This window comes from Protopterus annectens, chromosome 3.part1 (genome assembly GCF_019279795.1).
Source record: "Protopterus annectens isolate FY-2018-M chromosome 3.part1, PAN1.0, whole genome shotgun sequence".
NCBI lineage: Eukaryota > Metazoa > Chordata > Ceratodontiformes > Protopteridae > Protopterus > Protopterus annectens.
Window position 1 is genome coordinate 1472091890 of NC_056732.1, and position 15951 is coordinate 1472107840.

The window sequence follows — 15951 nt, forward strand, 5'->3', positions numbered from 1 at the left end:
TTGGAGTGAATTCAAGAGTCAGTAAAACATGTGCCATTAAATAGTCATTGTGCTATCATATGTTGAAAAGGCAACTAAATGATAGAGGCATGAGTACCTATAAATATATTGGTGCATTTGTTTGTATTCATGTTGTATAAATTGTTAAAAGAATATAGTTTGTTATAAGAAACAGTTCTGCACATGTACCCAAACAGAAATACAGTACACACACATGCACAAACACTCACGCATACATGCATACACACATTTGCTTATACAAGTGTAATAATTGAAACGATTATAGACAAAAAGCCTAAACACTAATCTAGATCTATTACAAGGAAGCTAAGAAAACAGTAACAGCACCAGATAAACTCCAATAATAGATGTTAAAAAGTGCATTGTCAAAATAATAAAATAGCAAGCTGGACATATCAGCAGAAAAATATCAGGCAGTTCTGAAAATGTTAATTAGCATAGCAGTTATTCTAGAATGCTAATGTCAGGTACAGATACAACATAACAAGCAAATAGCAGGATTCAAAAAGAAAACTGCACGCATTGTCCATGAGCAACACTGCTGTAATCTGGATTTATGTGTAAAACCAGTTTAGAGGCATTCTCTTAAACCAAACCTAGTATGCCCTGCAGATCTGCATGCATACAGCACATGTGAATGGAGAAAGCACAGTTAAGTATGAGATGAGTGCTAATATTATGGCTATCAGCTTGAATGCTGCTACTAAAGTTGATTCGGATGTGTGGCAATGTGTAATAAAATAAATCAATCATAGAAGGAGGAATAAGGTTAGAGTGTGAAAGAAGTGAAATTAAAGTTAGCAGCACTGTCCCTGATTATGGTATGGATGCCTTCAATATTAAGAAAATTATAAAAGATAAGTGGAAAATATTAAAAGGGAATTCAGTTATTTATGCAGTTATGGGGAAGTCCTCAATTTGTTAATACTAATAGGAATATTACTAAGTGGTTATTTGAAAGTAATAAAACACATGATGTTATGAGTAATAAAAAGAAGCAAATATTTGCATGTGGAATGTGCAAGGAACATTTGGAGCAACTGATCATTTTTATGTGGCTAGCTGTGAGACATAACAGTTTCTACGCAGGAAAATAACTGTTATACAGCATCCATGGGACCAGATGACATCCTGGGCTGTGTACTACATGAACTACAATATGAACTGGCACCTCACCTAAGTGTCATGTTTAATCATAGCCTCACTTCAGGTTTCGTGCCCACTGAGTGGCGCAGAGCTACAGTTATCCCACTCCACAAGGGGGGATCCACCTTGGATCCCAGAAACTACCATCCCATCAGTCTGGTGAGCCTTATCTTCAAGGCCATGGAGCGTATTATCATGGAACTTATAAACAAAGACATTGGCAACCTTCAAACACTGGACCCCACACAGTTTGGGTTCGTGAAGGGCCGATCTTGTCTCCTGAACCTGATTGACTTCTTCAAATCAGTCTCCAGAGCCATAGACAAGGGTAAGGTGGTCCACACAGCCTATCTAGACCTTGCCAAGGCCTTTGATACCATCCTCCACTCTGGAATCATAGATCAACTTACTAAGCTGGGCATTAATCCCTACATCAACCAATGGGTTGCTAACTGGCTTACTGATAGAACCCACACTGTAAAAGTAGCCGACTCCAAATCCAGCTCCAGATAAGTGACAAGTGGAATACCTCAGGGTTCAGTCCTGGGACCACTCTTGTTTGGCATTTACTTCTCTGAAGTACAGGCCAACACTAAGGGACTCTGGCTAACAAAGTTTGCAGATGACTGCAAACTGGGAGCCATTATTGAATCCCCAAATGATGTGGATACTCTACAAAAGGGTCCTACAGAAACAGATGCTTGATGCCAGAGCCATGGGCTCAAGCTGAATGCCAAGAAATGTATAGTTATCCCCTTTGGGAACAAACATGTACCCGTGAATTACCATATAGGTGGCAGTACACTAAACACCGAAAGTATGATAAGAGACTTAGGGACACAGGTGGACAGTGGTCTCACCTTCCATAACCACATCGCCACAACAGTCAGGAAATCCTTCTATGTGGCACACCTCATCACTAAGTGCTTTTCATCCAGAAAAAAGGAGGTCATTGTCCCACTGTACTCATCCTTCATTAGACCCATTATAGAATACAATGCCCCGTTTGGTATGTACCTCTCAAGACATTTGCAACAACTGGAAAGGCTGTAGAAATACCTCACTAAAAGAATCACAGGCCTAAAGCAGATGCCCTACACTGACCACCTTAAAAAACTCCAGCTATACTCTGTCGCATATCGTCTACTCAGAGGCAATCTCTGCTTAACATACAAGGCCATGTCAAACCCAGAGCTGTTGGACATGCTACACTTAAAGAAATCCCAATCCTACAGAGCCACACACTCCAGGGATCTAAACCTTGTCATCACAATAAACAAAACATGCTGGAGGGATAGTTTCCTGACCCAGAGACTCCCCAGACTCTGGAATAGATTGCCCATACATGTCAAGCAGAGTGCCTCTTTGTCCCTCTTCAAAAGGAACCTTGACGATTGGATGGGAGAAAGGAAATTCACCCTGGGGATCACGTCAGTCACCCTGCTAGACAGGGGTCCAGGGAATTAAATAGTGTGGGAAGAAATAGCCAGGGAATTGTTATGGCTAGGCTTGTATAGGCCCTAGGGCTGATAGCCTAATACCAACCTATGAACCTATTATATTCAATTAAATGGAAATGTTATAAGAAATTTTATTTTTGTATTAGTGAAAGTGATATTGAATGAATAAATACTAGATTTAGAATAGTTTTAGCTAGGAAGGAATTTATTTATTTACTTACTTACTATGTGCTTACTGGGTGGGTGGGCTGGTCAGATTGACACGTTTCAGCCACGACCCAGGCTCATTGAGTGGAGGACATGACATAAAAAGAATATCATACAAAATAAGACAAGTGCATGTACAAGCATAATACATTAAAAGGCAATGGTTGTCATGAAGTTAAATAAAACACTGACATAAATCAAAGTAATCTTAGAGATATTTACAAAGAATATATATATGCAATATACACAGAGTTTCAGTGCAATACATGAACATAGCCAGAGTTATTTGAATTGCTAACCATTCTCCCAAAAGCAGATGCATTTGCTTTCATTTGTAAGGTGCTTATGAAATATTTTGTTCTGATTTTATTGGAAAGGTGGCTTCAGATAGATTGCCCTAGATGTTAGAAGGCTTTATCTCTTTGACCATTTGGGAATTTAGGGCTAATAAGAAGGATCCCATTGTCCTGGCTATCTCTTAGAGGGTAAGAATGTTACCTGATAAATAGTTTGGTTTTAAGAGGGGGGCATTACACTAGTTTTAGTATTCTGAATATGAGACAGCTCAGAAGGAAGTTGGCCCTATCAACAATGGTGAGTCACTTCACACCTTTTATTATCACAAGGATGAATATTTGAATCAGCAAGTAGCCCATATCTAAAGATATTATTCTCAACAGTTTGAAGCCTATTGGTATTGTATGAAGAAGGAAATGTTAATAAAGGCAGACAGTACTCAAGTTTTGATTGTAGGACATTCTTAGCAATGACTAATCTAGCTTTTGGGATTAGCAAGTGTGAGATCTTATTAGAGTTTTATTTGTGAGAGAAGTTTTATGGTGAAATTGTTTACATGGGTTGGAAATGTGAGTGAGGAGTTAAGTGTAATATCTAAATAGCTGTATTCTGCAATAAAGCGGATACTATTGTTTTTGTCTGTCTGAGTCGGATGGGTTGGAGGCTTGCTTTTTGTGTTAAGTGGAAAGTGACATTGCATTTGTTGCCTTTGAGTTAATGATAAAATTGTTGGTATATGACCACTGGCATACTTTTGTAAAGTTTGTTAAGTTGCAATTTTAAGTTAGTAATGGATTTGTTTCACTATAGAAGGAGAATTTTATCAGCATAAAAGTAAGATTAATTGAAGAAAGATCATCTGTAGGTAGATTGTTAATGAAGAGAGAGAAGTGAGCCTAGAGCACAGCCTTGAAGAACTCCTGCCTCTAGGTAGCCGGTGGTTGAGTATTGACTACAGAAGAAAACTTGAAAAGATCTATTTGATTGGTAACTATTGAACCATTTGATAGTGTTGTCACCAGAATTAAATATTATAAGATTGTTAAGCCAAATTGAATGGTCTACCGTTTCAAAGGTGTGAGCTGTATCTACAAAGACTCCAGCTGTGAGGTACCCTCATTTACATTGCACAGTATACTGTTAGTAGTGAAAAGGAGAGCTGCTGAAGTACTAAAGCCATTGTGGGAGTGATATTATTTATCAGAGAGCAATCCATAATTGTAGATATATTTGAACAATTAGTAATACAGAAGTTTTTTTAGAAATGTTTGCAATAGGATACAGGTTACTGATAGGACAAATGTCTTTGTAGTATTTGGAATTTGCTATTTTTGAAGTGGGATTATGATGGAGTGTTTGAAGTCTAGGAGAAGAAATCCTGAGGTAAGGGAGAGGTTGAAGATGTGTAGGAGAGGTTTGGAAATATAGTTTAAGGAAGGAAAATTCATCAGACGGCTTCAGATTTTTAAGAATTTTTTTGGTATCATTAATGTATTTATTTGACATTTGTTTACCGGGATAGTCCGACTAAGTCAACAGAACCCATTTTCAGTGGAGGCCTGGGGAGAAAAGCTTCACATACAGACATTTAAAACATTGCCAAAACATACTCCACATACAGAATTTCAAGACATTACAACATACTCATGGCATTAAAATTAATTACAGTAAACTTCTTGTAAGATCCTAAAAAAATCAACAGACAATATAACTTGGGACATGTGAACATGGCACTCACTTATAATACAATAAACTTCTTAAGAGTTCATATTAAACAACTAAAGTTACAGGTTAACAGCACAGAGTTGATGGGAGTTAGACTATGCTTCCCATATGTTGAAGTAAGTGTATGTATAACATTACACGAAAGCGCTAACAAGTTTATAGTAAAGTCATCTTGGATTCTACATCGGTTTCTGTGTTTCGTTGGACTCACCTTTTTGTTTTGTTACATTGGAAATGTGATCATATCACACTAAATCCTGCATAAAAACTTCACATAGGTTCAAATAAGGAGAATACTAGCACTGGAAATTAAAAGTGCAGACTGAGTGGGAGTTAAATGAGAACAGAAGGATAGTACAGACTGAATGAGAGTTTAAAGTAATAAAAAGAGAAAGGGGGTGGAGTTTGACAGACAGTGTTTAAAGAGAGAGAAAAAGAGAGGGGTATGACTAGACAGGTAGCTGAGGTAGAGGAGAGATTAACCTAGACCAGAGCCATGTGTTATTTAGATATTCTTTTACAGATGCTTTGAAGAGTGCTAGGCCTGGGATAAATCTAATAGCTAGGGAGAGAGAATTCCATAATTTTGAGACATAGTATGAGTATAGGCACTGGCCTGGTCTTTTTACATCTTTAGAGATTGCTAGCAGGTTTTTATCCTCTGATCTTAGGGATCTGTTTGATATGTAGGGTTTGACTAACTTGTCTAGTGCAGGGCAGGCAGCGGACTTGTAATTTGGGTATAGTAGATAGCTCTAGCAACAGCTATTTATTTAAAAGTGAAGGTGATGACATATTCTGCTAGAGCATACAACTGTGAAATGTTGATATTGAATAACGTTTGAATGCTTTGTTTTTAATGGAAGAAGAAATTAATGCTTTATAGTCCTCTTTGGAGTTTAAATTTGTAGTGTTAGTAGCTGTTCTCTTTTAACTCCCACAAAGTCTGCAAATTGAAACTGAGTTGGCAAGTGGTGGCCATTTAAGTGTTTGACTTCCTTCCAGAAGAGCTTGAATTTATGGGTTTAGATTAGTTGTTTATGTATGAAAAATTCTGATTTAGTGAAGTTAATAGCTATTATAATTGATTTCCAAAGACTAAGAAAGATCTTTTGGAGTGCATTATCTAAAGAGTTCTGTTTCCAGTTTTCCAAGTGACATCTTTCTGTTTCATCATATTAAGAAGGTCTACATTTAGCTAGGGACAATTTTTCCCTCTAAATCTGATACAAATAGATGGAAAAACCTGATCTGCTATGCTAGTAAGAGAAGAGGAGAAGAAAGATATAGCAACGATTGGGTTAGATATATTATAAAAAGGTGTTCTGTCGATGGAAGCAAGTATAGCATTAAGGTTTCTGATTTATGATTAGGAAATTACCTAACAACTGCTATTTGGGGAAGTCTATGTGAGTTTTAAATGAACATATGGTAATAACAAGGCAACAATCACTAAAATAGTTTGGTAAAATGGTGATATTTGTGCACCTATGTTTAATGTTAGATATGACAAGGTCTGGACTGGTGCCATTGCCAGATTGAGAGATGGGTCTAGTAGAAGTCCTCACTAGTTGCTCAAGGTTAAATTATTGTATGCAATTGTCCAGTTGCCTACTTTCTGGGAATATTCCATCTAGATTGAAGTCACTTAATAGAATAGTATTTTAAGCGTAAAAATGTCAAGTATAGTTTCCTGGGTTAAGATGATTGTTGATGGAGGTGGGATGTAACTGTGGCCACATGAATATTTGAGTACATTCCATATTTTAGTTGGCAATATACCTATTTAAGATCACTGCCATTAATGGAATTAAAGGTGGAAGATTTGGGAATCTCTAGGTAGGAGATTTGCTTGATTAATAACATTACACCTCCACAAGGAGATGGGCCAGGCTGTCAGTCAGAAAGCATCATAAAATTGTCCTGAGTGAGATCATTTTCTCTGCTCTAGTTTGTGTATCTGTGCTTTTATATTGTGTATCATTTATCTGCTTAAAGTTGCATTATCTGTCTCCCCATCCCCACCCCCACTAACATATTAAGCTAAATTTTTGAAAGTGTTCCAGTATTGATTCTATTTCACTGGATGCCTCTCTAGCTAGCCTGCTATTCTCAGCACAGAGCTACTCCTACCCAGGGTCTTTTATCCAAGACTTAGAGAAGTATGGAATTGTGATTAGCTTTTCATCAAAAAGGGAAGTAAACAATTTAAATTCTGCTTAAATATTTAAGTTGCCCTTATAATGACCTGTGCAGTGATACTTATTTGTTCTTTTCTGCTTTTTTTCCATGTTTTAGCCAAAAAAGTCAGCTGTTTCAATTATTTAGTTTGTTCTTGGAACTTAGTTTAGTATTTAAATCTGTGGATTTGCATCTGTGGGAAGATTATGTTTCTATGTTGTTCTGTACTTCTATGTCTACAAATAGAATTACTTATAAAAACTGTTTGTATTTTAAACCCTGCTGGGCCATAATCTTATAGTTTAATATACAGTTGTGGCAGGACTGTTAACTTCCAGATTTGAGCTTTGTCATTTATTACTGCATTTTTCCATAAACAGTGTTACTGGTAAATTTCTGCATAGTCTGGTGCCTTAAACTGTAGTGGTACAACAGTGAGAGAATTGTCTCTGCTGTGGTTTGTGCTTCAGTGATATTATATTCTGCTTTTCATTTAAATGTCTAAAGTTGCATTCTGTGTCTGCCCGCAATTCCCCATAACACATTAAGGTAAAGTTTCTGAAAAGTCTTCAGTATTGGCTTTATTTTACTGGCTGCCTATCTAGCCTGCTTGAAAAATTTTCCCAACTTTCCAGTGCTTTGGCTGTGGTGGTCTTATAAGGCTGTGTCTCTGGCCTCCACCCCTTATGGTAATCTGAGTTTCAAAATCCCTCCTTCACCCCCATCTTTCATTGTTGTTTGTTGCATAACCTTTCCATGTACTCTTCCCATGCATTGCTTTCCATAGACCCATGAAACGGAGTGCCACACAGCAAACCAGTGTTACTCTTGAGTAAACCTCCTTTACTACATATTGTCTTCTGCTCATTCTCCTAGAGCTCAGCAATGCTTGAAGTCCTTGCCTGCATTCCATAGATGTTTTGCATGTATTTGGTGCCACCTGGACAAATTTAAGTACCTTTGATTGCTAAATCACACTTGCTTAAGTTATTTTCAGTGATTGCTATGTTTTCTGCTTGTATGTGTCTTTCTCAATATATTTTTAAATGCTCTTCCTGTCACTGTTACTGCTGTAAGACTGTCTTGAAATTGCCTTCAGCAAGGGATTTCCAGGTAGCTGTTTAATTGGTTTGTGGTAGCATTGCATTTGTGGGTCTGTTGTACTGTACTCATATTAGGAGGACTGGGTTTATTCATCTAGTGGTAGAGTGTGTTTGCCTGGTCTCTCTGACTTGGGAAATACACAAAATGACTCATAATATAGACATTTTATTTGACAGAGGATTCATTAGTTAACTTTGTATGGGATAGCAGAGCCCTGTACAGTAGCAAACACCAGTAAAGCAAATGCTCCTTGTACCCTGTAAAGCAGTAATCTAGAGCAAATACCTTGAGAGTGACAAGCTTAGAGTCTCTCAGTTGGGCGTTGGATGACAATACCTACAGATGTAGTAGAATACAGTATTGTCTAAGCATTAAAGTTAGTAAAATTAATACTGGTTAGCACAATCTACCCCAATAAAGAACTTTTATTAGTTTGCACCAAGAAAGCACCCTTAATAGTATTCTAACCTCAATAGATCACTCCCTTGTAGCTCACCAGTCAAAAAAATGGACATTATAGATACCAATTTCCTAACATCTGTCAGTGTCTAGCCAACTTGGTGGACATGGGCAACTTGAAACAATAAAGCAATTGTCTCATGATTATCAACAACCACTTGATCCTTAAAAAAGCAGACGTATGTGTGAGGTGTATTTACACAATGACACTGGAGGCTAAATGCTTGCATACAAGTGCACATCAGGTCCCCCAGACTGCAGACACAACACCCACCTCACATAGACACAACACAAACACATAGACTAAAGTATACTGAGGCACTTAAATGCAATCTTCCTAAACAGCAAAGATCACCTAAATCACCCATTGTCAAAGTTATGCTTCATCAAAGCCAAAGGCACTCAGAAAAAACAACACCTAACACCAAGCATGCTGTCACTTTCACTGGAGCCCCAAGCACTAAGCCCCTAAGGCAAGCAAATATACTTCCCAGGACTCTTGTCATAGGGGACTGTATTGTAAGATATTCTGATGCCCATCTAACCAGGTTGAACAAGGAGAAGATAACTGCTTGTGGCTTTGTCTGGCATCAGGATCCACCAAATCATGCATACACTCAAGTCACTATGCCATAGGTACCAGTATGACTATGTGTCTCAGGTTTGTATGAGTCTAGCAATGAACAGCATATTATCACTGAGAATGATGTCAGAATATGAGGAAAAAATGATTGAGTTCAACAACTGGCTGTCTTTCTGGTATCATTCTAAGGAGAGCCAATATTTGGCAGGTCAGGATGACATAGTCTGCACCTTTCCCCTCTAGGCTTTTGAATACTGGCTAAAACATTATCCATATAGGGAAATATTGCCAGTCCAGCTATCTGGAATTTTGTAAATAATTCTAGGTCATTTGTGAATATACTGATATGATTTATACAGAACTGTATTGTATATACTGAGCTAAAATGTTACCACAGCATGCCCTGCTAAAGTAGAACAAAATGCATACAAACTATATACCCGTGCATATGTTTTAACAGTAGAAACTGGAGCATAAAAGGGTTAACTTGCAAAACTTCAAGAAAATAAGTTAAAATTGAATTGCTTTATGATTGTGCTATAAAAGTTTTCTCTTAATTTCAGTGCAGCAGCCACAATGTCTAGAGATAGAAATGTTTGTATTGTCTTGAAAGAGAAGTAATTACCAGGTTTAAAATGTAAAAGTGTTTTATTGTTTTCCAACTTCCAAGATCTGCAAACATCTGAGAGATATGTATTTTTCATACAGGATGTTAAATTCTGTTAGTTTCTGGTTAGCCTGGGAACTGAAGTCAGGTGACAAAAAAGTGTTGTCATCCAAGCTAACCCAGCAGTAATATTTGATATTAATTTAAGAACTCTCTCAGAGAGAGATTGGGAATTTTGTATTTTGTCTTTGACCTGGACACATCCACTCATCATCACCATCTGCACTTGCCTTGCTCTGTAAGTATTTTTTTAGGTTATAGTAACACTTTTAGATATAGTTAGGAATATAGTAAAGATTAGCTTAGATGTTTTCTGTATTTATTTAAGACTGTCCTGCATTGTTGTTTTAAATACTTCCTGTGATTTTGAATTTTGAAGTAACTGTGTTGATTTACTGAGTATTGTCTTGTTCTTTTATTATTTATTATTAAATATATTTAAACCTATCTTTGTGGCTATTTGTGAGACATATTTAAGCTCTTAGAGTACTTGCATATCTATTTGGTGACACTGCACAGGCCACTCCAATAGCCTTGCTTGGTCATACTACCATTTGGATTAATAGTAATATTACACAGTAGGATTGGGCACCCTTTGTAAGGGACCTATAGTAACTGATTAGTAGGGATTCTGGTGGCAGTGATAACTACCTTATAATCTGGGCAGAAGGGGGCATAGCTAGTAAACTTGTTCCAGCCTTCTCCCGGTGTGTGTGTGTGTGTGTGTGTGTGTGTGTGTGTGTGTGTGTGTGTGTGTGTGTGTGTGTGTGTGGAAAACAAATCTCAAAGTGTGTGTGTGTGTCAGCTGCTTGGGCAGGGATACAAAGCACTGAATGGACAGAGAGACTGTTAGAGGACTTGACTTGGAACACTGATTGTAGAGAGAGAGTGTTAGAGGACTTGGTTTAGAACCCTGGCTATGGTATCAAGTCTATAGCTGTGCCAGTTGGGTGTCTTATTGGGGATCTGGGGAAAGAGGCATAAACCAGTCCCAGACTGACCGTGGTCTCTTTGTGCATTTAAGGAAAATTGCACTTTACTGTATGTGTACTTGTCATCCTCCCATTGTGTGCAACTCCCACTATTGCCAGTGATGAGAACTGAGACTCCTCGATTACTGGACCAGTGCAGGGGCATCACATATTAATTGGTGACAAAGGTGGGATAGCTACATCACATATTAATTAGCTTGTAGTAGTGGCATGGATATTGAATTACTGTATCCTGTGCACAGTGGTCACTGAAGGTGTTTGTACTCTCAATCAGCCATGCAGTGAACATTCAAAGTTTCACATCACAATTGTTTTATTTTTTTTTTGCCAGTTTAGTTAGCCAGGGAGAGCAGGCAAGCATGTCAGCAGATGAGTATGGCAAGCTGACAAAGAACCAGTTGGCTGAGATGTGCCAGGCTAAAGGACTGCTGCATGCCAACCTGACTAAGGCAGAAATTATTGTATCTTTGGGCACAGCTACATCACAGACCAGCGATCAGGAGGACAACCAGGCTGGCCTTGGAGATGGACAACTCTCAGAAAATGGCCAGCTCAACCTTTCCACAGAGGACTTAAAAATCAGTCTAGAGTTAAAGAGACTTCAGCTGGAGGCCAAGCATTTTGAAATAGAAGCAGTAGAGAGACTGAGACGTCTAAAGGCTGAGGAAAATGAGAAACTGAAATGTCTAGAGGCTGAGGAGCAGGAGAGGCAGAGGCAACATAAAAGGATATGCTGACTCTTCAGCAGAATCATATTGGTAATGGGGAAGGAAGTAACTGAACCCCAGAAGCAACAAAGGTCACTAAATTTCTGCCACAATTTAGAGAGGAGGATAATCTTCATAGTTTCATTCATATGTTTGAAAGGATATGTAAACAGTATAATGTTGACCAATGACTCTGGACACGGGTCCTGACCGCCTTACTCCATGGTAAAGCTGTAACTGCTATTTCTAAATTGTCTGATACTGATTGCTTAAATTATAATATTGTAGAAAACTGTCTTTCAGAATGCTTTAAGTTAACACCTGCAGCTTATAGGTTCATAAGTAGGTACTTGACTATTGGCCCTAGGGCCTATACAAGCCTAGCCATAACAATTCCCTGGCTATTACTTACCACAAATATTTACTTTCCTGGACCCCTGTCTAGCAGGGCTACTGATGTGATCCCCAGGGTAAATTTCCTATCTCTCATCCAATTGTTAAAGTTCCTCTTGAAGAGGGCCATTGAGGTGTTCTGCCTGACATGTATGGGCAGCCTATTCCAGAGTATGAGGAGTCTCTGGGTCAGGAACCTATCCCTCCAGCATGTTCTATTCATCGTGATGACAAGGTTAAGATCCCTGGAGTGTGTGGCTCAGAGGGATTGGGATTTCTTTAAGTGTAGCAAGTCCAACAACTCTGGGTTTGACATGGCATTGTATGTTAGGCAGAGAGTGCCTCTAAGTAGGCGATATGCGACAGAGTATAGCTGGAGTTTCATTAGGTGGTCAGCATAAGGCAACTGCTTTAAGCCTGTGATTCTTTTTGTGAGGTATTTCAGCGGCCTTTCTAGTTGTTGCAGATGTCTTGTGAGGTACATGACCTACCTTTTTCTAGATGAAAAGTCCTTAATGATGAGGTGTGCCACATAGAAAGATTTTCTAACTGTAGTGGCTATGTGGTTATCAACTGTCCACCTGTGTCCCTAGATCTCTTATCAGAATTTCGGTGTTTAGTGTACTGCCACCTATGTGGTAGTTCACAGGTATGTGTTTTTTCCCAAAGGGGACAACTATACATTTTTGGCATTTAACTTGAGCCCATGGCTCTGGCACCAGGAATCTGTTTCGGCAAGGCCCTTTTGTAGTATATCCATATAATTTGGGGATTCAATAATGGCTCCCAGCTTGCAGTCATCTGCAAACTTTTTAAGTCAGAGTCCCTTAGTGTTGGCCTGTACTTCACAGAAGTAGATGCCAAACAAGAGTGATCCCAGGACAGAACTCTGCGGTACACCACTTAGCACTTGTCTGGAGCTGAATTTGGAGTTGGCTACTTTTACAGTGTGTGTTCTGTCAGTAAGCCAGTTTGCAACCCATCAAGTGACATAGGGATTAATGCCCACCTTAGTAAGTTTATCTACGATTCCAGAGTGGGGGATAATGTTGAAAGACTTGGTAAGGTCCAAGTAGGCTGTGTGAACCGCCTTACCCTCGTCCACGGCTCTGGAGACTGATTAGAAGAAGTCAATCAGGTTCAGGAGGCAAGATCGGCCCTTCACAAACCCAAACTGTATTGGGTCCAGTGTTTGAAGGTTGCCAATGTCTTTGCTTATAAGTTCTATGATAATACATTCCATTGCCTTGCAGATCAGGCTTGTCAGACTGATAGAATGGTAGTTCCTAGGAAACAAAGTGGATCCCCCCTTGTGGAGTGGGATGACTGTAGCTGTGCAGCACTCTGTGGGCACGAAGCCTGAGGTGAGGCTATGATTAAACATGACAAATAGGTGATGTGCCAGTTCATTTTGTGGTTCATGCAGTACACAACCCAGGATGTTGTCTGGTCCCATGGATGCTGTATTCTTGGCTTTGGAGAGTGCGTTTATTACCTGAGTGGCCATGATTACTGGAATTTGGTATTCTTTCAGTATTGAGATGGGTCCTTTAGGGGGTGAGAGGGGGTGAAGTTGGCACTGAATCTATCTTCCAGGATATTGGCAATATCCTTGGGATCAGTATATCTAGTGCCATTCTGCTGTAGCTCAGAGCAGATCTTTGTATTGCCATTTAGATTCTTGACATATTTATAGAATGCCTTGTGGTTGTCTTTGGAATCTTTGGCAATTTTGTTTTCGTAACTAGCTTTGGAAGATTTTATGAGGGATCTCAGCTTTCCACTGAGGCTGGTGAGGGAGTTTTTTGAATCCTGGGTTCTTCCTGTTTTCTGCAACAGTTTCTTCCTTCTGTTGTACAGCTTGTTTATGGCAGGGGACCAGATTGGCTTCCTTTTTTTAGAGGACAGTGTCTTGGTTCTATTTGGGATTGCTTGGTCCATGCATGAGTGAATGTGCTCATACAGCACCTTAATGTAGGATTCAGCAGTTGAGCTTCCAGTTCCCATCTGCATGGGTGTCATGAAGTTGGTTACTTCTAACTTGAGAGGCATGAAGTTGGCTTTGGAGAAGTTTTTTTTACAGAGGTTTCCTTAAATGGGGGTGGGGTGGGATATGGATGTCAATTAGCTTATGGTCTGATCTGACCAATGAGGGGGTGACCACTGGTGTAGAGCATCGATCTCCCATGTTGGTAATGACCAGGTCTAGAATATTGGTACCCCTGGTGAGACTATGAATTAGTTGCTCTAGGGCATTGGAATTTATGAATTCCAAGAACTGTTGAGCAAAGTTGTTGGTACAGGAGTAGTTTTCCCAGTTAATGGCAGGATAGTTGAAATCACCAAGTATTAGGGTGTTTGGTTGTATCTTAATATTTTCCAGTATGCTTAGAAAGGCGTAGTGAGAATCTTGGAGCATGGTGGGGGATCTGTAGCAAGCTACAATTTGTATTGCAGTCTTACCTAGTGTTAGTTGCACTAGGAGAATTTTAGGTGCATTGTGTTGGGCAACCAGCCTGGAGGTGTGAATATCCTTGGTGAATATGGACACTCCTCCACATTTAGTGTTTCGGTCCTGGTTTGGTGGCCAAAAACTGCTGTATGAGTTGTAGCCTGATATTGCAGGGGTGCTCTCTGGAATTTTGAACCAGGTCTCAGTTACTGCACAGATATCAATGTTCTCCATTTTTAGGAGAGACTCGAGTGAGTGCATCTTGAGGTTTAGACTTGTAGCATTACCTTCAGATTTTGCTTGCTTGTACCTGTTATGATTGTAGTTTTATCCTTTGAACCTTGCCTAAAAAAGGCACTATAGGGGTAGCAAGAGCCTTAGCCAGTAACCTGAATCCCAGGGGTGACAGGTGCAAACCATCTCTTGCAAACCATTGTGGTTTGTTGATCATGTCGTCCCAGGCAGACAGATACTGGATCCCCTTTGAATGACACCAGAAGCTTAGACAATTATTGAAGGCAATAATTTTGTCCTTATACTGTGGTATCATTCTGGGTGATGGCAGGATACTACTCAGGGCTAGGGTCATACCTGCCTGGGCTACATGATCTGAGAACTTTTCCATGTCTCTTTTCATGTAGTCCAGGGATGTACTTCAAAAGTCATTCACTCCAACATGGATAATGACAGAGTCATATTTGTACCTGTTGTGAAGTGACTTGAGTGCATACATTATGTGGCAGATCTGGGCACCCGGCAGGCAACTAACTGTAATTTTCAACTTGTTCAACCTGGTGAGTGGAACATCAGTGTGCCTGACTATAGAGTTACCTATGACCAAAGTGTTGGGTAAGTTGTCTTGCCTTAGGGGCTGCTGTTGGGTGACACACTGGTGTTGTGAGCTATGTGATGCTTTGGTTGTGTTTGGGGGTGGTGTTTGTTTGTGTTTCAGCTACAGAGGTCCTTGTTGCTTGGGCAGGTTAATGTTAAGGGCCTTTAAATATATGGCTTTTGGGTTGCTATGTGTGGGTTTTGGTGGTGTGGGTTTGGAAGGACTATGTATAGTTTGAGGTGTTGTGTGGGTGTTAACCTTCTCCTCTTGACTGTCTAGCAACCAATCTTGGCTGTAGAGAGCTTTGCTTCGAGTTTGGCTTCTCTCACAGGTTGTAGTGTTTGGTGGTACAAGGGAGAGGGTTGTCTGTGTACATGAGGCAATTGCTGCATTGCCCCAGTATGCCCAGATTCACCAGGTGGACAGGAGGAATCACCAGAAGCTGACCATTGGACATGCCTGGTTAGGTGCTTTCTTTGTGTGGTACGAAAACTGTTTTCCCTTACCTTTTAGCAAGGTACTTGCAATTGTAGGCTGCCTAGTACTTATGACTATTTTCTCTTTATTATTGTGAGCATAGATGCAAGGCAGATGAAAGTGTGTGTGAATATATTGCTGAACTAAGCACTTATTTTTATAATGGGTGAGTGGATGTCAGGTCACCAGTTTTGAAGGACTACCAGACCTTTTGGTGAGGGAACAAGTCCTTAGCACTTTGCCTGAGG